The following is a 27475-nucleotide window of genomic DNA, read 5'->3' as shown; positions in this document are numbered from 1 at the left end:
TACTGTGACTATCTGTGCCAGCACACTGTGACTAGCACACTGTGTCTATCTGTACCAGCACACTGTGTCCATCTGTACCAGCACACTGTGTCCATCTGTACCAGCAAACTGTGACTATCTGTACCAGCACACTGTGTCCATCTGTACCAGCACACTGTGTCCATCTATACCAGCAGACTGTGACTATCTCTACCAGCAGACTATGACCATCTGTACCAGCACAGTGTCTATCACTACCAGCGCACTGTGACTATCTGTACCAGCACACTGTGTCTATCTGTACCAGCACACTGTGTCCATCTGTATATCTGTACCAGCACACTGTGTCTATCTATACCAGCACAGTGTGACTCTCTGTACCAGCACAGTGTGACTATCTGTATCAGCACAGTTTGACTCTCTGTACCGCCACACTGTGTCTATCTGTACCAGCACACTGTGTTCATCTGTACATCTGTACCAGCAACCTGTGACCATCTGTACCCAAACACTGTGTCTATCTATACCAGCACAGTGTGACTCTCTGTACCAGCACACTGTGACTATCTGTATCAGCACAGTGTGACTCTCTGTACCAGCACACTTTTTCTATCTGTACCAGCACACTGTAACCATCTGTACGAGCACACTGTGACTAGCTATACCAGCACAGTGTGACTCTCTGTACCAGCACACTGAGACTATCTGTATCAGCAAAGCGTGACTCCCTGTTCCAGCACACTGTGTCTATCTGTACCAGCACAATGTAACAATCTGTAGCAACACACTGTGACTATCTGTAACAGCACACTGTGACCATCTGTACCAGCACACTGAACTATTTGTACAAGCACACTGTGACTATCTGTACCAGCACTCTGTGACTATCTGTACCAGCACACTGTGTCTATCTGTACCAGCATTCTGTGACTATCTGTACCAGCACACTGTGACTATCTGTACAAGGACACTGTGTCTATCTGTACCAGCACACTGTGTCTATCTGTACCAGCACACTGTGTCTATCTGTACAAGCACACTGTGTCTATCTGTACCACCACACTGTGACTATCTGTACCAGCACACTGTGACTATCAGTACCCGCACACTGTGACTATCTGTACCAGCACACTGTGACTATCTGTGCCAGCACACTGTGATGATCTGTTCCAGCACACTGTGACTATCTGTACCAGCGCACTGTGACTATCTGTACCAGCGCACTGTGCCTATCTGTACCAGCACACTGTGACTACCTGTACCAGCACAGTGTGTCTATCTTTACCAGCACACTGTGACCATCTGTACCAGCACACTGTGACAATCTGTACCAGCACACTTTGACTATCTGTAGCAACAAACTGAGAATATCTGTACCAGCACACTTTGACTAACCGTACCAGCACACTGTGACTATCTGTACCAGCACACTGTGTCTATATGTACCTGCACACTGTGAATATCTGTACCAGCGCACTGTGTCTATCTGTACCAGCAAATGTGACTATCTGTTCATGCACACTGTGACTATCTGTAGCAGCAAATGTGACTATCTGTACCAGCACACTGTGTCTATCTGCACCAGCACACTGTGACTATCTGTACCAGCACACTGTAACTATCTGTACCAGCACACTGTGATTATCTGTACCAGCACACTGTGACCATCTGTACCAGCACAATGTGACTATCTGAACCAGCGCACTGTGTCTATCTGTGCCAGCAAATGTGACTATCTGTACCAGTACACTGTAACTATCTGTACCAGCACACTGTGATTATCTGTACCAGCACAATGTGACTATCTGAACCAGCGCACTGTGTCTATCTGTGCCAGCAAATGTGACTATCTGTACCAGTACACTGTGACCATCTGCACCAGCACACTGTGAATATCTGAACCAGCACACTGTGACTGTCTGCACCAGCACGCTGTGACTATCTGTACAAGCACACTGTGACCATCTGTACCAGCACACTGTGACCATCTGTACCAGCACACTGTGTCTATCTGTACCAGCACACTGTGACTATCTGTACCAGCACAGTGTGTCTATCTTTACCAGCACACTGTGACCATCTGTACCAGCACACTATGACTATCTGTACCAGCACACTGAGAATATCTGTACCAGCACACTTTGACTAACTGTACCAGCAAACTGTGACTATCTGTACCAGCACACTGTGACTATATGTACCTGCACACTGTGAATATCTGTACCAGCGCACTGTGTCTATCTGTACCAGCAAATGTGACTATCTGTTCATGCACACTGTGACTATCTGTAGCAGCAAATGTGACTATCTGTACCAGCACACTGTGTCTATCTGTACCAGCACACTGTGACTATCTGTACCAGCACACTGTGACTATCTGTACCAGCACACTGTAACTATCTGTACCAGCACACTGTGATTATCTGTACCAGCACACTGTGACCATCTGTACCAGCACAATGTGACTATCTGAACCAGCGCACTGTGTCTATCTGTGGCAGCAAATGTGACTATCTGTACCAGTACACTGTAACTATCTGTACCAGCACACTGTGATTATCTGTACCAGCACAATGTGACTATCTGAACCAGCGCACTGTGTCTATCTGTGCCAGCAAATGTGACTATCTGTACGAGTACACTGTGACCATCTGCACCAGCACACTGTGAATATCTGAACCAGCACACTGTGACTGTCTGCACCAGCACACTGTGACTATCTGTACAAGCACACTGTGACCATCTGTACCAGCACACTGTGACCATCTGTACCAGCACACTGTGACTATCTGTACCAGCACACTGTGACAATCTGTAGCAGCACACTGCAACCATCTGTACCAGCACATCTTGCCCATATGTACCAGCTCACTGTGACCATCTGTACCAGCACACTGTGTCTATCTGTGCCAGCACACTGTGACTATCTGTACCAGCACACTGTGACTATCTGCACCAGCACACGGATACTATCTGTACCAGCACACGGTGACTATCTGTACCAGCACCCTGTGACTATCTGTACCAGCACACTTTGGCTATATGTACCAGCACACTGTGACCATCTGTACCAGCACACTGTGACCATGTGTACCAGCACACTGTGATATCTGCACCAGCACACTGTGACCATCTGTACCAGCACACTGTGAGCATCTGTACCAGCACACTGTGACCATCTGTACCAGCACATTGTGACTATCTGTACCAGCACACTATGACTATCTATAACAGCACACTGTGTCTATCTGTACCTGCACACTGTGTCTATCTGTACCAGAACACTGTGACTATCTGTACCAGCACATTGTGACTATCTGTACCAGCACACTGTGAACATCTGTACCAGAACACTGTGACCATGTGTAACAGCACACAGTGTCTATCTGTACCAGCGCACTGTGACCATCTGTACCAGCACAGAGTGACTATCTGTACAAGCACACTGTGACCATCTGTACCAGCACACTGTGTCTATCTGTAACAGCACACTGTGTCTATCTGTACCAGCACACAGTGACTATCTGTACCAGCGTACAGTGTCTATCTGTACCAGCACACTGTGACTATCTGTACCAGCACACTGTGTCTATCTGCACCAGCACATTGTGACTATCTGTACCTGCACACTGTGACTATCTCTAGCAGCACACTGTGACTATACAAACCAGCACACTGTGTCTATCTGTACCAGCACATTGTGACTATCTGTAACAGCACACTGTGACTATCTCTAGCAGCACACTGTGACTATCTTTACCAGAACACTGTGTCTATCTGTACCAGCACACTGTGACTATCGGTACCATGCACACCTTGCCCATATGTACCAGCTCACTGTGACTATCTGTACCAGCACACTGTGTCAATCTGTACCAGCACACTGTGACCATCTGTACCAGCACACTGTGTCTATCTGAACCAGCACACTGTGACTATCAGTACCAGCACTCTGTGACCATCTGTACCAGCACACTGTGACCATCTGTACCAGCACACTGTGACTATCTGTACCAGCGCACAGTGACTATCGGTACCAGCAGTCAGTGACCATCTGTACCAGCACACAGTGACCATCTGTACCAGCACACTGTGTCTATCTGTACCATCACACTGTGTTTATCTGTACCAGCACACTGTTTCTATCTGTACCAGCACACTGTGACTATCTCTACCAGCACACTGTGACTATCTCTACCAGCACTCTGTGTCTATTTGTACCTGAACACTGTGAGTATCTGTACCATCACACTGTGTTTATCTGTACCAGCACACTTTGAGTATCTGTACCAGCACACTATGACCATCTGTACCAGCATTCTGAGATAATCTGTACCAGCACACTATGACTATCTGTACCAGCACACTGTGACCATCTGTACCAGCACACTGTGACAATCGGTACCAGCACACTGTGACAATCTGTACCAGCACACTGTGACCATCTGTACTAGCACACTGTGACTATCTGTACCTGCACACTGTGACCATGTGTACCAGCACTCCGTGACTATCTGTACCAGCACACTGTGACCATCTGTACAGCACACTGTGACCATCTGTACCAGCACACTGTGACCATCTGTACCAGCACACTGTGTCTATCTGTACCAGCACACTGTGTCTATCTGTACCAGCAGACTGTGACTATCTGTACCAGCACACTGTGACTATCTGCTCCAGCACACAGTGACTATCTGTACCAGCACACTGTGAGCATCTGTACCAGCACACTGTGTCTGTCTGTACCAGCACACTGTGACCATCAGTACCAGCACACTGTGACTAGCTGTACCAGCACACTCTGACTCTCTGCACCAACACACTGTGACTATCTGTGCCAGCAAATGTGACTATCTGTACCAGTACACTGTGACCATCTGCAACAGAACACTGTGAATTTCTGAACCAGCACACTGTGACTGTCTGCACCAGCGCACAGTGACTATGTGTACCAGTAAATGTGACTATCTGTACCAGCACACTGTGTATATCTGTACCAGCACAATGTGACTATCTGTAACAGCACACTGTGACTATCTGTACCAGCACACTGTGACTATCTGTACCAGCACACTGTTAACATCTGTACCAGCACAATGTGACTTTCTGAACCAGCGCACTGTGTCTATCTGTGCCAGGAAATGTGACTATCTGTACCAGTACACTGTGACCATCTGCAACAGAACACTGTGAATTTCTGAACCAGCACACTGTGACTGTCTGCACCAGCGCACAGTGACTATGTGTACCAGCACACTGTGACCATCTGTACCAGCACACTGTGACCATCTGTACCAGCACACTGTGACTATCTGTACCAGCACACTGTGACAATCTGTACCAGCACACTGCGACCATCTGTACCAGCACACTGTGACCATCTGTACCAGCACACTGTGACCATCTGTACCAGCTCACTGTGACAATCTGTACCAGCACACTGCGACCATCTGTACCAGCACACTGTGACCATCTGTACCAGCACACTGTGACTATCTGTACCAGCACACTGTGACAATCTGTAACAGTACACTGTGACCATCTGCAACAGAACACTGTGAATATCTGAACCAGCACACTGTGACTGTCTGCACCAGCGCACTGTGAATATCTGTACCAGCGCACTGTGCCTATCTGTACCAGCACACAGTGAGCATCTGTACCATCACACTGTGACTATCTCTACCAGCACACAGTGACTATCTGTCCCAGCACACAGTGACTATCTGTTCCACCACACGGTGACTATCTGTTCCAGCACACTGTGACTATCTGTACCAGCACACTGTGTCTATCTGTACCAGCACACTGTGCCTATCTGTACCAGCACACTGTGTCTATCTGTACAAGCACACTGTGTCTATCTGTACCACCACACTGTGACTATCTGTACCAGCAAAATGTGACTATCAGTACCCGCACAATGTGACTATCTGTACCAACACACTGTGACTATCTGTGCCCGCACACTGTGAATATCTGTACCAGCACACTGTGTCTATCTGTACCAGCACACTGTGTCTATCTGTACCAGCACACTGTGACTATCTTTACCAGCACACTGTGACTATCTGTACCAGCACTCTGTGACTATATGTACCAGCACACTGTGACTATCTGTACCAGCCCACTGTGACTATATGTACCAGCACACTGTGTCTATCTGTACCAGCACACTGTGACTATATGTACCAGCACACTGTGTCTATCTGTACCAGCACACTGTGTCTATCTGTACCAGCACACTGTGACTATCTGTACCAGCACACTGTTACTATATGTACCAGCACACTGTGACTATCTGTGCCAGCACTCTGTGACTATATGTACCAGCACACTGTGACTATCTGTACCAGCACACTGTGACTATCTGTATCATCACACTGTGTCAATCTGAACCAGCACACGGTGACAATCTGTGCCAACACACTTTGACGATCTGCACCAGCACAATGTGACTATCTGCAGCATCACACTGTGACTATCTGTACCAGCACACTGTGTCTATCTGTACCAGCACACTGTCTCTATCTGTACCAGCACACTGTGTCTATCTCTACCAAAATACTGTCTCTATCTGTAACAGCATACTGTGTCTATCTGTACCAGCGCACTGTGACTATCTGTACCAGCACACTGAGATTATCTGTACCAGCACACTGTGACTATCTGTACCAGCACACTGTGACCATCTGTACCAGCACACTGAGACTATCTGTACCAGCACACTGAGATTATCTGTACCAGCACACTGTGACTATCTATAACAGGACAATGTAACTATCTGTACCAGCACACTGTGACTCTCTGTACCAGAACATTGTGACTATCTGTACCAGCACACTGTGTCTATCAGTAACAGCACACTGTGACTATCTGTACCAGCACACTGTTTCTATCAGTACCAGCAAACTGTGCCTATCTGTAACAGCACACTGTGTCAATCAGTATCAGCACACTGTGACTATCTGTACCAGCACACTGTGTCTATCTTTACCAGCCCACTGTGACCATCTGTACCAGCACACTGTGACTATCTGTACCAACACACTGTGTCTATCCGTACCAGCACACTTTGACCATCTGTACCAGCACACTGTGACTATCTGTACCAACACACTGTGTCTATCCGTACCAGCACACTTTGACCATCTGTACCAGCACACTGTGACCATCTGTGCCAGCACACTGTGTCTATCCGTACCAGCACACTTTGACCATCTGTACCAGCACACTGTGACTATCTGTACCAACACACTGTGTCTATCTGTACCAGCACACTGTGACTAACTGTACCAGCACACTGTGTCTATCTGTACCAGCACAATGCGAGTATCTGTACCAGCACACTGTGACTATCTGTTCCAGCACACTGTGACTATATGTAACAGCACACTGTGACTATCTGTACCAGCACACTGTTTCTAACTGTACCAGTACACTGTGTCTATCTGTACCAGCACACTGCGTCTATCTGTTCCAGCACACTGTGTCTATCTGTACAAGCACATTGTGACTATCTGTACCAACACACTGTAACTATCTGTACCAGCATACTGTGACTATCTGTACCAGCACAATTTGATCATCTGTACAAGGACACTGTGTCTATCTGTACCACCACACTGTGACGATCTGTACCAGCACACTGTGCCTATCTGTACCAGCAACCTGTCACTATCTGTTCCAGCACAATGTGTCTATCTATACCAGCACACTGTGACTATCTGTACCAGCAAATGTGACTATCTGTAGCATGCAAACTGTGACTATCTGTACCAGCACACTGTGACTATCTTTACCAGCGCACTGTGTCTATATTTAACAGCCAATGTGACAATCTGTACCAGCACATTGTCACCATCTGTACCAGCACACTGTAACTATCTGTACCAGCACACGGTGACTATCTGTACCGGCACACTGTGACTATCTGTACCAGCACACTGTGACTATCTGTACCAGCACACTGCGACTATCTGTAACAGCACACTGTGACTATCAGTCCCAGCACACTGCGACTATCTGTACCAGCACACTGTGATTATCTGTACCAGCACACTGTGTCTATCTCTACTAGAACACTGTGACTATCTGTACCAGCACAATGTGACTAACTATACCAGCACACCGTGCCTATCTGTACCAGCACACTGTGACCATCTGTACCAGAACACTGTGACTATCTGTAACAGCACACTGAGACCATCTGTACCAGAACACTGTGACTATCTGTAACAGCACACTGAGACCATCTGTAGCAGCACACTGTGAGTATCTCGAACGGTACACTGTGTCTATCTGTACCAGCACACTGTGACTATCTGTACCAGCACGCTGTGTGTATCTGTACCAGCACACTGTGTCTATCTTTACCAGCACAATGTGACCATCTGTACCAGCACACTGTGACGATCTGTACCAGCACACTGTATCTATCTGTTCCAGCACACTGTGTCTATCTGTACCAGCACAGTGTGACTCTCTGTACCAGCACACTGTGACTCTCTGTACAAGCACACTGTGACTATCTGTATCAGCACAGTTTGACTCTCTGTACCAGCACACTGTGTCTATCTGTACCAGCACACTGTTACTATCTGTACCAACACAATGTGACGATCTGTACCAGCGCACTGTGACAATCGGTACCAGCACTCAATGACTATCTGTACCAGCACACTGTGACCATCTGTACCAGCACACTATGTCTTTCTGTACCAGCACTCTGTTTTTATCTCTACCAGCACACTGTGACCATCTGTAACAGCACACTGTGACCATCTGTACCAGCACACTGTGACCATCTGTACCAGCACACTGAACTATTTGTACCAGCACACTGTGACTATCTGTACCAGCACTCTGTGACTATCTGTAACAGCACACTGTGTCTATCCGTATCAGCATTCTGTGACTATCTGTACCAGCACACTGTGACTATCTGTACCAGCACACTGTGTCTATCAGTACCAGCACACTGTGTCTAAATGTACCAGCACAATGTGTCTATCTGTACCAGGACACTGTGACTATATAGACCAGCACACTGTGTCTATCTGTACCAGCACACTGTGTCTATCTGTACCAGCACACTGTGACTATCTGTATCAGCACACTGTGACTATATGTACCAGCACACTGAGACTATCTGTACCAGCACACTCTGACTATATGTACCAGCACACTGTGACTATCTGTACCAGCACACTGTGACTATCTGTACCAGCACACTGTGACTATCTGTACCAGCACACTGTGTCTATCTGAACCAGCACACTGTGACAATCTGTGCCAACACACTTTGACGATCTGCACCAGCACACTGTGACTATCTGCAGCAGCACACGGTGACTATCTGTACCAGCACACTGTGTCTATCTGTACCAGCGCACTGTGAATATCGGTACAAGCACACTGTGACAATCTGTACCAGCACACTGTGACCATCTGTACCAGCAAACTGTGACTATCTGTACCAGCACACCTTGCCCATATGTACCAGCTAACTGTGACCCTCGAAACCTGCACACTGTGTCTATATGTACCAGCACACTGTGACTATCTGTACCAGCACACTGTGACTATCTGTACCAGCAACTGTGACTATCTGTACCAGCACACTGTGTCTATCTGTACCAGCACAATTTGACTATCTGTACCAGCACACTGTGACTATCTGTAGCAGAACACTGTTTCTATCGGTACCAACATACTGTGACTATCTGTACCAGCACAATGTGACTATCTGTACCAGCAAGCTGTGACTCTCTATACCAGCACACTGTGACTATCTGTACCAGCACAGTGTGACCATCTGTACCAGCACACAGTGTCTATCTGTACCAGCGCACTGTGACTATCTGTACCAGCACACTCTGTCTATCTGTACCAGCACACTATGACTATCTGTACCAGCACAGTTTGTCTATCCGTTCCAGCACACTGTGACCATCTGTACCAGCACACTGTGTCTATCTGTACCAGCACATTCTGCCGATCTCCACCTGCACACTGTGACTATCTGTAACAGCACACTGTGACTATCTGTACCAGCACACAGTGACTATCTGTACCAGCACAATGTGACTATCTGTACCAGCACACAGTGACTATCTGTACCAGCACACTGTGTCTATCTGTACCCGCACACTGTGACCATCAGTACCAGCACACTGTGACCATCAGTAACAGCACACTGTGACTATCTGTACCAGCACACCTCGCCCATATGTACCAGCTCACTGTGACCATCTTTACCTCCACACTTTGTCTATCTGTACCAGCACACTGTGACTATCTGTACCAGCACACTGCGACTATCTGTACCAGCACACTGTGACTATCTGTACCAGCACACTGTGTCTATCTGTACCAGCGGACTGTGATTATCTCTTCCAGCACACTGTGACTATCTGTCCCAGCACGCTGTCACTATCTGTACCAGCACACTGTGACTATCTTTACCAGCACACTGTGACTATCTGTACCAGCACATTGTGACCATATGTACAAGGACTTTGTGACCATATGTACCAGCACACTGTGACCATCTGTACCATCACACTGTGAATATATGTACTAGCACACTGTGACTATCTGTACCAGCGCACTGTGACTATCTGTACCAGCACACTGTGACCATCTGTACCAGCAAACTGTGACTATCTGTACCAGCGCACTGTGACTATCTGTACCAGCAAACTATGACCATCTGTACCAGCACACAGTGTCTATCTGTACCAGCGCACTCTTCCTGTCTGTACCAGCACACTGTGTCTCTCAGTACCAGCACACTGTGGCCATCTGTACCAGCACACTGTGTCTATCTGTACCAGCAAACTATGACCATCTGTACCAGCACACAGTGTCTATCTGTACCAGCGCACTGTGACTGTCTGTACCAGCTCACTGTGTCTATCTGTACCAGCACACTGTGACCATCTGTACCAGCACACTGTGACCATCTGTACCAGCTCACTGTGACAATCTGTACCAGCACACTGCGACCATCTGTACCAGCACACTGTGACCATCTGTACCAGCACACTGTGACTATCTGTACCAGCACACTGTGACAATCTGTAACAGTACACTGTGACCATCTGCAACAGAACACTGTGAATATCTGAACCAGCACACTGTGACTGTCTGCACCAGCGCACTGTGAATATCTGTACCAGCGCACTGTGCCTATCTGTACCAGCACACAGTGAGCATCTGTACCATCACACTGTGACTATCTCTACCAGCACACAGTGACTATCTGTCCCAGCACACAGTGACTATCTGTTCCACCACACGGTGACTATCTGTTCCAGCACACTGTGACTATCTGTACCAGCACACTGTGTCTATCTGTACCAGCACACTGTGCCTATCTGTACCAGCACACTGTGTCTATCTGTACAAGCACACTGTGTCTATCTGTACCACCACACTGTGACTATCTGTACCAGCAAAATGTGACTATCAGTACCCGCACAATGTGACTATCTGTACCAACATACTGTGACTATCTGTGCCCGCACACTGTGAATATCTGTACCAGCACACTGTGTCTATCTGTACCAGCACACTGTGTCTATCTGTACCAGCACACTGTGACTATCTTTACCAGCACACTGTGACTATCTGTACCAGCACTCTGTGACTATATGTACCAGCACACTGTGACTATCTGTACCAGCCCACTGTGACTATATGTACCAGCACACTGTGTCTATCTGTACCAGCACACTGTGACTATATGTACCAGCACACTGTGTCTATCTGTACCAGCACACTGTGTCTATCTGTACCAGCACACTGTGACTATCTGTACCAGCACACTGTTACTATATGTACCAGCACACTGTGACTATCTGTGCCAGCACTCTGTGACTATATGTACCAGCACACTGTGACTATCTGTACCAGCACACTGTGACTATCTGTATCATCACACTGTGTCAATCTGAACCAGCACACGGTGACAATCTGTGCCAACACACTTTGACGATCTGCACCAGCACAATGTGACTATCTGCAGCATCACACTGTGACTATCTGTACCAGCACACTGTGTCTATCTGTACCAGCACACTGTCTCTATCTGTACCAGCACACTGTGTCTATCTCTACCAAAATACTGTCTCTATCTGTAACAGCATACTGTGTCTATCTGTACCAGCGCACTGTGACTATCTGTACCAGCACACTGAGATTATCTGTACCAGCACACTGTGACTATCTGTACCAGCACACTGTGACCATCTGTACCAGCACACTGAGACTATCTGTACCAGCACACTGAGATTATCTGTACCAGCACACTGTGACTATCTATAACAGGACAATGTAACTATCTGTACCAGCACACTGTGACTCTCTGTACCAGAACATTGTGACTATCTGTACCAGCACACTGTGTCTATCAGTAACAGCACACTGTGACTATCTGTACCAGCACACTGTTTCTATCAGTACCAGCAAACTGTGCCTATCTGTAACAGCACACTGTGTCAATCAGTATCAGCACACTGTGACTATCTGTACCAGCACACTGTGTCTATCTTTACCAGCCCACTGTGACCATCTGTACCAGCACACTGTGACTATCTGTACCAACACACTGTGTCTATCCGTACCAGCACACTTTGACCATCTGTACCAGCACACTGTGACTATCTGTACCAACACACTGTGTCTATCCGTACCAGCACACTTTGACCATCTGTACCAGCACACTGTGACCATCTGTGCCAGCACACTGTGTCTATCCGTACCAGCACACTTTGACCATCTGTACCAGCACACTGTGACTATCTGTACCAACACACTGTGTCTATCTGTACCAGCACACTGTGACTAACTGTACCAGCACACTGTGTCTATCTGTACCAGCACAATGCGAGTATCTGTACCAGCACACTGTGACTATCTGTTCCAGCACACTGTGACTATATGTAACAGCACAGTGTGACTATCTGTACCAGCACACTGTTTCTAACTGTACCAGTACACTGTGTCTATCTGTACCAGCACACTGCGTCTATCTGTTCCAGCACACTGTGTCTATCTGTACAAGCACATTGTGACTATCTGTACCAACACACTGTAACTATCTGTACCAGCATACTGTGACTATCTGTACCAGCACAATTTGATCATCTGTACAAGGACACTGTGTCTATCTGTACCACCACACTGTGACGATCTGTACCAGCACACTGTGCCTATCTGTACCAGCAACCTGTCACTATCTGTTCCAGCACAATGTGTCTATCTATACCAGCACACTGTGACTATCTGTACCAGCAAATGTGACTATCTGTAGCATGCAAACTGTGACTATCTGTACCAGCACACTGTGACTATCTTTACCAGCGCACTGTGTCTATATTTAACAGCCAATGTGACAATCTGTACCAGCACATTGTCACCATCTGTACCAGCACACTGTAACTATCTGTACCAGCACACGGTGACTATCTGTACCGGCACACTGTGACTATCTGTACCAGCACACTGTGACTATCTGTACCAGCACACTGCGACTATCTGTAACAGCACACTGTGACTATCAGTCCCAGCACACTGCGACTATCTGTACCAGCACACTGTGATTATCTGTACCAGCACACTGTGTCTATCTCTACTAGAACACTGTGACTATCTGTACCAGCACAATGTGACTAACTATACCAGCACACCGTGCCTATCTGTACCAGCACACTGTGACCATCTGTACCAGAACACTGTGACTATCTGTAACAGCACACTGAGACCATCTGTACCAGAACACTGTGACTATCTGTAACAGCACACTGAGACCATCTGTAGCAGCACACTGTGAGTATCTCGAACGGTACACTGTGTCTATCTGTACCAGCACACTGTGACTATCTGTACCAGCACGCTGTGTGTATCTGTACCAGCACACTGTGTCTATCTTTACCAGCACAATGTGACCATCTGTACCAGCACACTGTGACGATCTGTACCAGCACACTGTATCTATCTGTTCCAGCACACTGTGTCTATCTGTACCAGCACAGTGTGACTCTCTGTACCAGCACACTGTGACTCTCTGTACAAGCACACTGTGACTATCTGTATCAGCACAGTTTGACTCTCTGTACCAGCACACTGTGTCTATCTGTACCAGCACACTGTTACTATCTGTACCAACACAATGTGACGATCTGTACCAGCGCACTGTGACAATCGGTACCAGCACTCAGTGACTATCTGTACCAGCACACTGTGACCATCTGTACCAGCACACTATGTCTTTCTGTACCAGCACTCTGTTTTTATCTCTACCAGCACACTGTGACCATCTGTAACAGCACACTGTGACCATCTGTACCAGCACACTGTGACCATCTGTACCAGCACACTGAACTATTTGTACCAGCACACTGTGACTATCTGTACCAGCACTCTGTGACTATCTGTAACAGCACACTGTGTCTATCCGTATCAGCATTCTGTGACTATCTGTACCAGCACACTGTGACTATCTGTACCAGCACACTGTGTCTATCAGTACCAGCACACTGTGTCTAAATGTACCAGCACAATGTGTCTATCTGTACCAGGACACTGTGACTATATAGACCAGCACACTGTGTCTATCTGTACCAGCACACTGTGTCTATCTGTACCAGCACACTGTGACTATCTGTATCAGCACACTGTGACTATATGTACCAGCACACTGAGACTATCTGTACCAGCACACTCTGACTATATGTACCAGCACACTGTGACTATCTGTACCAGCACACTGTGACTATCTGTACCAGCACACTGTGACTATCTGTACCAGCACACTGTGTCTATCTGAACCAGCACACTGTGACAATCTGTGCCAACACACTTTGACGATCTGCACCAGCACACTGTGACTATCTGCAGCAGCACACGGTGACTATCTGTACCAGCACACTGTGTCTATCTGTACCAGCGCACTGTGAATATCGGTACAAGCACACTGTGACAATCTGTACCAGCACACTGTGACCATCTGTACCAGCAAACTGTGACTATCTGTACCAGCACACCTTGCCCATATGTACCAGCTAACTGTGACCCTCGAAACCTGCACACTGTGTCTATATGTACCAGCACACTGTGACTATCTGTACCAGCACACTGTGACTATCTGTACCAGCAACTGTGACTATCTGTACCAGCACACTGTGTCTATCTGTACCAGCACAATTTGACTATCTGTACCAGCACACTGTGACTATCTGTAGCAGAACACTGTTTCTATCGGTACCAACATACTGTGACTATCTGTACCAGCACAATGTGACTATCTGTACCAGCAAGCTGTGACTCTCTATACCAGCACACTGTGACTATCTGTACCAGCACAGTGTGACCATCTGTACCAGCACACAGTGTCTATCTGTACCAGCGCACTGTGACTATCTGTACCAGCACACTCTGTCTATCTGTACCAGCACACTATGACTATCTGTACCAGCACAGTTTGTCTATCCGTTCCAGCACACTGTGACCATCTGTACCAGCACACTGTGTCTATCTGTACCAGCACATTCTGCCGATCTCCACCTGCACACTGTGACTATCTGTAACAGCACACTGTGACTATCTGTACCAGCACACAGTGACTCTCTGTACCAGCACAATGTGACTATCTGTACCAGCACACAGTGACTATCTGTACCAGCACACTGTGTCTATCTGTACCCGCACACTGTGACCATCAGTACCAGCACACTGTGACCATCAGTAACAGCACACTGTGACTATCTGTACCAGCACACCTCGCCCATATGTACCAGCTCACTGTGACCATCTTTACCTCCACACTTTGTCTATCTGTACCAGCACACTGTGACTATCTGTACCAGCACACTGCGACTATCTGTACCAGCACACTGTGACTATCTGTACCAGCACACTGTGTCTATCTGTACCAGCGGACTGTGATTATCTCTTCCAGCACACTGTGACTATCTGTCCCAGCACGCTGTCACTATCTGTACCAGCACACTGTGACTATCTTTACCAGCACACTGTGACTATCTGTACCAGCACATTGTGACCATATGTACAAGGACTTTGTGACCATATGTACCAGCACACTGTGACCATCTGTACCATCACACTGTGAATATATGTACTAGCACACTGTGACTATCTGTACCAGCGCACTGTGACTATCTGTACCAGCACACTGTGACCATCTGTACCAGCAAACTGTGACTATCTGTACCAGCGCACTGTGACTATCTGTACCAGCAAACTATGACCATCTGTACCAGCACACAGTGTCTATCTGTACCAGCGCACTCTTCCTGTCTGTACCAGCACACTGTGTCTCTCAGTACCAGCACACTGTGGCCATCTGTACCAGCACACTGTGTCTATCTGTACCAGCAAACTATGACCATCTGTACCAGCACACAGTGTCTATCTGTACCAGCGCACTGTGACTGTCTGTACCAGCTCACTGTGTCTATCTGTACCAGCACACTGCGACCGTCTGTACCAGCACACTGTGTCTATTTGTAACAGCACACTGTGTCAATCTGTACCAGCACACTGTGACTATCTGTACCAGCAAACTGTGTCATTCTGTACCAGCACACTGTGCCTAACTGCACCAGCACAATGTGTCTATCTGTACCAGCACACTGTGACTCTCTGTACCAGCACACTGTGACTATCTGTACCAGCACACTGTGACTATCTGTACCAGCACATTGTGTCAATCTGTACCAGCACAATGTGACTATCTGTGCCTGCACACTGCGACTATCTTTACCAGCACAATGTGTCTATCTGTACCGGCATACTGTGACTATCTGTGCCAGCACACTGTGACTAGCACACTGTGTCTATCTGTACCAGCACGCTGTGTCCATCTGTACCAGCACACTGTGTCCATCTGTACCAGCAAACTGTGACTATCTGTACCAGCACACTGTGTCCATCTGTACCAGCACACTGTGTCCATCTATACCAGCAGACTGTGACTATCTCTACCAGCAGACTATGACCATCTGTACCAGCACAGTGTCTATCACTACCAGCGCACTGTGACTATCTGTACCAGCACACTGTGTCTATCTGTACCAGCACACTGTGTCCATCTGTATATCTGTACCAGCACACTGTGTCTATCTATACCAGCACAGTGTGACTCTCTGTACCAGCACAGTGTGACTATCTGTATCAGCACAGTTTGACTCTCTGTACCGCCACACTGTGTCTATCTGTACCAGCACACTGTGTTCATCTGTACATCTGTACCAGCAACCTGTGACCATCTGTACCCAAACACTGTGTCTATCTATACCAGCACAGTGTGACTCTCTGTACCAGCACACTGTGACTATCTGTATCAGCACAGTGTGACTCTCTGTACCAGCACACTTTTTCTATCTGTACCAGCACACTGTAACCATCTGTACGAGCACACTGTGACTAGCTATACCAGCACAGTGTGACTCTCTGTACCAGCACACTGAGACTATCTGTATCAGCAAAGCGTGACTCCCTGTTCCAGCACACTGTGTCTATCTGTACCAGCACAATGTAACAATCAGTAGCAACACACTGTGACTATATGTAACAGCACACTGTGACCATCTGTACCAGCACACTGAACTATTTGTACAAGCACACTGTGACTATCTGTACCAGCACTCTGTGACTATCTGTACCAGCACACTGTGTCTATCTGTACCAGCATTCTGTGACTATCTGTACCAGCACACTGTGACTATCTGTACAAGGACACTGTGTCTATCTTTACCACCACACTGTCTCTATATGTACCAGCACAATGTGTCTATCTGTACCAGGACACTGTGACTATATGTACCAGCACACTGTGTCTATCTGTACAAGCACACTGTGTCTATCTGTACCAGCACACTGTGACTATCTGTACCAGCACACTGTTACTATATGTACCAGCACACTGTGACTATCTGTACCAGCACTCTGTGACTATATGTACTAGCACACTGTGACTATCTGTACCAGCACACTGTGACTATATGTACCAGCACACTGTGTCTATCTGTACCAGCACACTGTGACTATATGTACCAGCACACTGTGTCTATCTGTACCAGCACACTGTGTCTATCTGTACCAGCACACTGTGACTATCTGTACCAGCACACTGTTACTATATGTACCAGCACACTGTGACTATCTGTACCAGCACTCTGTGACTATATGTACCAGCACACTGTGACTATCTGTACCAGCACACTGTGACTATCTGTATCATCACACTGTGTCAATCTGAACCAGCACACGGTGACAATCTGTGCCAACACACTTTGACGATCTGCACCAGCACAATGTGACTATCTGCAGCATCACACTGTGACTATCTGTACCAGCACACTGTGTCTATCTGTACCAGCAAACTGTCTCTATCTGTACCAGCACACTGTATCTATCTCTACCAAAATACTGTCTCTATCTGTAACAGCATACTGTGTCTATCTGTACCAGCGCACTGTGACTATCTGTACCAGCACACTGAGATTATCTGTACCAGCACACTGTGACTATCTGTACCAGCACACTGTGACCATCTGTACCAGCACACTGAGACTATCTGTACCAGCACACTGAGATTATCTGTACCAGCACACTGTGACTATCTATAACAGGACAATGTAACTATCTGTACCAGCACACTGTGTCTCTCTGTACCAGAACATTGTGACTATCTGTACCAGCACACTGTGTCTATCAGTAACAGCACACTGTGACTATCTGTACCAGCACACTGTTTCTATCAGTACCAGCAAACTGTGCCTATCTGTAACAGCACACTGTGTCAATCAGTATCAGCACACTGTGACTATCTGTACCAGCACACTGTGTCTATCTTTACCAGCCCACTGTGACCATCTGTACCAGCACACTGTGACTATCTGTACCAACACACTGTGTCTGTCCGTACCAGCACACTTTGACCATCTGTACCAGCACACTGTGACTATCTGTACCAACACACTGTGTCTATCCGTACCAGCACACTTTGACCATCTGTACCAGCACACTGTGACCATCTGTACCAGCACACTGTGTCTATCCGTACCAGCACACTTTGACCATCTGTACCAGCACACTGTGACTATCTGTACCAACACACTGTATCTATCTGTACCAGCACACTGTGACTAACTGTACCAGCACACTGTGTCTATCTGTACCAGCACAATGCGAGTATCTGTACCAGCACACTGTGACTATCTGTTCCAGCACACTGTGACTATATGTAACAGCACACTGTGACTATCTGTACCAGCACACTGTTTCTAACTGTACCAGTACACTGTGTCTATCTGTACCAGCACACTGCGTCTATCTGTTCCAGCACACTGTGTCTATCTGTACAAGCACATTGTGACTATCTGTACCAACACACTGTAACTATCTGTACCAGCATACTGTGACTATCTGTACCAGCACAATTTGATCATCTGTACAAGGACACTGTGTCTATCTGTACCACCACACTGTGACGATCTGTACCAGCACACTGTGCCTATCTGTACCAGCAACCTGTCACTATCTGTTCCAGCACAATGTGTCTATCTATACCAGCACACTGTGACTATCTGTACCAGCAAATGTGACTATCTGTAGCATGCAAACTGTGACTATCTGTACCAGCACACTGTGACTATCTTTACCAGCGCACTGTGTCTATATTTAACAGCCAATGTGACAATCTGTACCAGCACACTGTCACCATCTGTACCAGCACACTGTAACTATCTGTACCAGCACACGGTGACTATCTGTACCAGCACACTGTGACTATCTGTACCAGCACACTGTGACTATCTGTACCAGCACACTGCGACTATCTGTAACAGCACACTGTGACTATCAGTCCCAGCACACTGCGACTATCTGTACCAGCACACTGTGATTATCTGTACCAGCACACTGTGTCTATCTCTACTAGAACACTGTGACTATCTGTACCAGCACAATGTGACTAACTATACCAGCACACTGCGACTATCTGTACCAGCACACCGTACTCTATCTGTACCAGCACACTGTGACCATCTGTACCAGCACACCGTGCCTATCTGTACCAGCACACTGTGACCATCTGTACCAGAACACTGTGACTATCTGTAACAGCACACTGAGACCATCTGTAGCAGCACACTGTGAGTATCTCGAACGGTACACTGTGTCTATCTGTACCAGCACACTGTGACTATCTGTACCAGCACGCTGTGTGTATCTGTACCAGCACACTGTGTCTATCTTTACCAGCACAATGTGACCATCTGTACCAGCACACTGTGACGATCTGTACCAGCACACTGTATCTATCTGTTCCAGCACACTGTGTCTATCTGTACCAGCACACTGTGACACTCTGTACCATCACACTGTGTCTATCTGTACCAGCACACCTTGACCATCAGTAACAGCACACAGTGACTATCTGTACCAGCACACTGTGACAATCTGTACCAGCACATTGTGTCAACCTGTACCAGAATGCTGTGTCTATCTGTACCAGCACATTGTGTCTATCTGTAGCAGCACACTGTGTCTATCTGTAACAGCACACTGTGTTTATCTGCACCAGCACACTGTGTCTATCTGTACCAGCACACTGTTACTATCTGTACCAGCACACTGTGTCTATCTGTACAAGCACACTGTGTCTATCTGTACCAGCACACTGTGACTATCTGTACCAGCACACTGTTACTATATGTACCAGCACACTGTGACTATCTGTACCAGCACTCTGTGACTATATGTACCAGCACACTGTGACTATCTGTACCAGCACACTGTGACTATATGTACCAGCACACTGTGTCTATCTGTACCAGCACACTGTGACTATATGTACCAGCACACTGTGTCTATCTGTACCAGCACACTGTGTCTATCTGTACCAGCACACAGTGACTATCTGTACCAGCACACTGTTACTATATGTACCAGCACACTGTGACTATCTGTACCAGCACTCTGTGACTATATGTACCAGCACACTGTGACTATCTGTACCAGCACACTGTGACTATCTGTATCATCACACTGTGTCAATCTGAACCAGCACACGGTGACAATCTGTGCCAACACACTTTGACGATCTGCACCAGCACAATTTGACTATCTGCAGCATCACACTGTGACTATCTGTACCAGCACACTGTGTCTATCTGTACCAGCACACTGTCTCTATCTGTACCAGCACACTGTGTCTATCTCTACCAAAATACTGTCTCTATCTGTAACAGCATACTGTGTCTATCTGTACCAGCGCACTGTGACTATCTGTACCAGCACACTGAGATTATCTGTACCAGCACACTGTGACTATCTGGACCAGCACACTGTGACCATCTGTACCAGCACACTGAGACTATCTGTACCAGCACACTGAGATTATCTGTACCAGCACACTGTGACTATCTATAACAGGACAATGTAACTATCTGTACCAGCACACTGTGACTCTCTGTACCAGAACATTGTGACTATCTGTACCAGCACACTGTGTCTATCAGTAACAGCGCACTGTGACTATCTGTACCAGCACACTGTTTCTATCAGTACCAGCAAACTGTGCCTATCTGTAACAGCACACTGTGTCAATCAGTATCAGCACACTGTGACTATCTGTACCAGCACACTGTGTCTATCTTTACCAGCCCACTGTGACCATCTGTACCAGCACACTGTGACTATCTGTACCAACACACTGTGTCTATCCGTACCAGCACACTTTGACCATCTGTACCAGCACACTGTGACTATCTGTACCAACACACTGTGTCTATCCGTACCAGCACACTTTGACCATCTGTACCAGCACACTGTGACCATCTGTACCAGCACACTGTGACCATCTGTACCAGCACACTGTGTCTATCCGTACCAGCACACTTTGACCATCTGTACCAGCACACTGTGACTATCTGTACCAACACACTGTGTCTATCTGTACCAGCACACTGTGACTAACTGTACCAGCACACTGTGTCTATCTGTACCAGCACAATGCGAGTATCTGTACCAGCACACTGTGACTATCTGTTCCAGCACACTGTGACTATATGTAACAGCACACTGTGACTATCTGTACCAGCACACTGTTTCTAACTGTACCAGTACACTGTGTCTATCTGTACCAGCACACTGCGTCTATCTGTTCCAGCACACTGTGTCTATCTGTACAAGCACATTGTGACTATCTGTACCAACACACTGTGACTGTCTGTACCAGCACACTGTGTCTATCTGTACCAGCAGCCTGTGACGATCTGTACCAGCACACTGTGACTATCTGTACCAGGACACTGTGACTATCTGTACCGGGACACTGTCTCTATCTGTACCAGCACACTGTGACTATCTGAACCAGCATAATGACACTATATGTACCAACACACTGTGACTATCTGTAACAGCACACTGTGACTATCTGTAACAGTACACTGTGTCTATCTGTACCAGCAAATTGTGACAATCTGTACCAGCACACTGTGACTATCTGTACTAGCACACTGTGACTATCTGTACCAGCACACTGTGACTATCTGCACCAGCACACGGTGACTATCTGTACCAGCACACTGTGACTTTCTGTACCAGCACACTGTGACTATCTGTACCAGCACACTGTGTCTGTCTTTACCAGCACACTGTGACTATCTGTACCATTACACTGTGACTATCTGTACCATCACAATGTGACTATCTGTACCAGCACACTGTGTCTATATGTAGCAGCACACTGACAATCTGTACCATCACACTGTGACTCTCTGTACCAGCACACGGTGACTATCTGTACCAGCACACTCTGACTATCTGTACCAGCACACTGTGACTATCTGTACCAACAAACTGTGACTATCTGTACCAGCACACTGTGACTATCTGTACAAGCACACTGTGACTATCTGTACCAGCACACTGTGACCATCTGTACCAGCACAATGTGACTGTCTGTACCAGCACACTGTGACCATCTGTACCAGCACAATGTGACTGTCTGTACCAGCACACTGTGTCTATATGTACCAGCACACTGTGTCTATCTGTACCAGCACACTGTGTCTATCTGTACCAGCACACTGTGTTTATCTGTACCAGCACACCATGTCTATCTGTACCAGCACACTGTGACTGTCTGTACCAGCACACTGAGTCTATCTGTACCAGCACTGTGTGACTATCTGTACTAGCACACTTTGTCTATCTGTATCAGCGCACTGTGACCATCTACTCCAGCACACTGTGACTACCTGTACAAGCAGACCGTGACTATCTGTACCAGCACACTGTGACTCTCTGTACCAGCACACTGTGACTATTTGTGCCAGCACACCATGAAGATCTCTACCAGCACACCATGACTATCTCTGCCAGCACACGGTGACTACCTGTACAAGCGAACTGTGACTATCTGTAACGGCACACGGTGTCTATCTGTACCAGCACACTGTGACTATAGGCACCAGCACATTGTGACTATATGCACCAGCACACTGTGACTATGTGTACTAGCACACAATGGCCATCTGTCCCAGCACACCGTGACAATCTGTAAGAGCACACTGTGACTATCTGTACCTGCACACTGTGTCTAACTGTAGGAGGACGCTGTGTATATCTGTACAAGCACACTGTGTCTATCTGTACCAGCACACTGTGTCTATCTACCAGCACACTGTGACTATCTGAACCAGCACACTGTGACTATCTGAACCAGCACACTGTGGCTATCTGTACCAGCACACTGTGTCTATCTTTACCAGCACACTGTGACTATCTGTACCAGCACACTGTGACTATCTGTACCAGCACACTGTGACTATCTGTACCAGCACACTGTGTCTATCTGTACCAGCACGCTGTGTCTATCTGTACAAGCGCACTGTGTCTATTTGTACCAGCATACAGTGTCTATCTGTACCTGCACACTATGTCTATCTGTACGAGCACACTGTGACTATCTGTACCAGCACACTCTGACTATCTGTACCAGCACACTGTGACTATCTGTACCAACAAACTGTGACTATCTGTAACAGCACACTGTGACTATCTGTACCAGCACACTGTGACTATCTGTACCAGCACACTGTGACCATCTGTACCAGCACACTGTGACCATCTGTACCAGCAAACTGTGACTATCTGTACCAGCACACTGTGTCTATCTGTACCAGCACACTTTGTCTATCTGTACAAGCACACTGTGTCTATCTGTACCAGCACACTTTGTCTATCTGTACCAGCACACCATGTCTATCTGTACCAGCACACTGTGACTGTCTGTACCAGCACATTGAGTCTATCTGTAACAGCACAGTGTGACTATCTGTACTAGCACACTTTGTCTATCTGTATCAGCACACTGTGACCATCTACTCCAGCACACTGTGACTACCTGTACAAGCAGTCCATGGCTATCTGTACCAGCACACTGAGACTATCTGTACCAGCACACTGTGTCTATTTGTGCCAGCACACCATGAAGATCTCTACCAGCACACCATGACCATCTCTGCCAGCACACGGTGACTACCTGTAAAAGCGAACTGTGACTATCTGTAACAGCACACCGTGTCTATCTGTACCAGCACACTGTGACTATATGCACCAGCACATTGTGACTATATGCACCAGCACACTGTGACTATGTGTACTTGCACACAATGGCCATCTGTCCCAGCACACCGTGACTATCTGTAAGAGCACACTGTGACTATCTGTACCTGCACACTGTGTCTAACTGTACAAGCAAGCTGTGTATATCTGTACAAGCACACTGTTTCTATCTGTACCAGCACACAGTGTCTATCTGTACCAGCACACTGTGACTATCTGTACCAGCACACTGTGACTATCTGTACCAGCACACTGTGACCATCTGTACCAGCACACTGTGACCATCTGTACCAGCACACTGTGACTATCTGCACCAGCACACTGTGACTATCTGTGCCAGCACACGGTGACTATTTCTACCAGCACACTGTGACTATCTCTACCAGCACAATGTGACTATCTGTACCAGCACAATGTGACTATCTCTACCAGCACACTGTGACTATCTGTACCAGCACACTGTGACCATCTGTACCAGCACACTGTGACCATCTGTACCAGCACAATGTGACTATCTGTACCAGCACACTGTGACCATCTGTACCAGCACACTGTGACCATCTGTACCAGCACACTGTGACTATCTGTACCCGCACACTGTGACTATCTGTACCAGCACACTGTGTCTATCTGTACCAGCACACTGTGTCTATCTGTACCAGCACACTGTGACTATCGGTACCAGCACACTGTGACTATCTTTACCATCACACTGTGTCTATCTGTACCAGCACACTTTGACTATCTGTACCAGCACACTGTTACCATCTGTACAAGCACACTGTGACAATCTGTACAAGCACACTGTGACTATCTGTACCAGCTCACTGTGACTATCTATACCAGCACACTGTGACAATCTGTACAAGCAATCTGTGACTATCTGTACCAGCTCACTGTGACTATCTATACCAGCACACTGTGACCATCTGTACCAGCACACTGTGACCATCTGTACCAGCACACCGGGACCATCTGTACCAGCACGCTGTGACCATCTGTACCAGCACACTCTGACTATCTGCACCAGCACACTGTCTCTATCTGTACCAGCACACTGTGACTATCTGTTCCAGCACAATGTGACTATCTGTACCAGCACACTGTGACTATCTGTACCAGCAAACTGTGAGTATATGTACCAGCACACTGTGACTATCTGTACCAGCACACTGTGTCTATCTGTACCAGTACTATGTGTCTTTCTGTACAAGCGAATTGTGACAATCTGTACCAGCACACTGTGACTATCTGTACTAGCACACTGTGACTATCTGTACCAGCACACTGTGACTATCTGCACCAGCATACGGTGACTATCTGTTCCAGCACACTGTGATTATCTGTACCAGCACACTGTGACTATCTGCACCAGCACACGGTGACTATCTGCACCAGCACACGGTGACTATCTGTACCAGCACACTTTGACTATCCGTACCAGCAGACTGTGACTATCTGTACCAGCACTCTGTGACTATCTGTACCAGCACACTGTGATTATTTGTACCAGCACACTGTGTCTATCTGTACCAGCACACTGTGTCTATCTGTACCAGCACACTTTGTCTATCTGTACCAGCACACTGTGACCATCTGTACCAGCACACTGTGACTATCTGTAACAGGGCACCATGACTATCTGTACCAGCACACTATGACGATCTGTACCAGCACACTTTCTCTATCTGTACCAGCACACTGTGACTATCTGTACCAGCACAATGTGACTATCTGTAGCAGCACACTGTGACTATATGTATCAGCACAATGTGACTGTCTGTACCAGTACACTGTGACTATCTGTACCAGCACACTGTCTCTATCTGTACCAGCACACTGTGAGTATATGTACCAGCACAATGTGACTATCTGTAACAGTACACTGTGACTATCTGTACCAGCACACGGTGACTATCTGTACCAGCACACGGTGACAATCTGTACCAGCACACTTTGACTATCTGTACCAGCACACTGTGACTATCTGTACCAGCACTCTGTAACTATCTGTACCAGCACACTGTGACTATCTGTACCAGCACACTGATTCAATCTGTACCAGCACTCTATGACTATCTGTACCAGCACACTGTGACTATTTGTACAAGCACACTGCAACTATCTGTACCAGCACAATGTGACTATCTGTACCAGCACCCTGTGACTATCTGCACCAGCACCCTGTGACTATCTGTACCAGCACACTGTGACTATATGTACCAGCACAATGTGACTATCTGTACCAGCACACTGTGACAGTCTGTACCAGTACACTGTGTCTATCTGTACCAGCACAATATGACAATCTGTACCAGCACACAGTGACTATGTGTACCAGCACACGGTGACATTCTGCACCAGCACACGGTGACTATCTGCACCAGCACACGGTGACTATCTGTACCAGCACACAGTGACTATCTGCACCAGCACACGGTGACTATCTGTACCAGCACACTTTGACTATCTGTACCAGCACACGGTGACTATCTGTACCAGCACACTGTGACTATCTGTATCAGCACACTGTTTCTATCTGTACCAGCACACTGTGTCTATCTGTACCAGCACACTGTGTCTATCTGTACCAGCACACTGTGACTATCTTTACCAGCACTCTGTAACTATCTGTACCAGCACACTGTGACTATCTGTACCAGCACACTGATTCAATCAGTACCAGCACACTATGACTATCTGTACCAGCACACTGTGACTATTTGTACAAGCACACTGCAACTATCTGTACCAGCACAATGTGACTATCTGTACCAGCACCCTGTGACTATCTGCACCAGCACCCTATGACTATCTGTACCAGCACACT

The sequence above is a fragment of the Cetorhinus maximus genome, chromosome 9 (assembly GCF_964194155.1).
Source record: "Cetorhinus maximus chromosome 9, sCetMax3.hap1.1, whole genome shotgun sequence".
NCBI lineage: Eukaryota > Metazoa > Chordata > Chondrichthyes > Lamniformes > Cetorhinidae > Cetorhinus > Cetorhinus maximus.
This window is presented reverse-complemented; position numbering follows the sequence as displayed.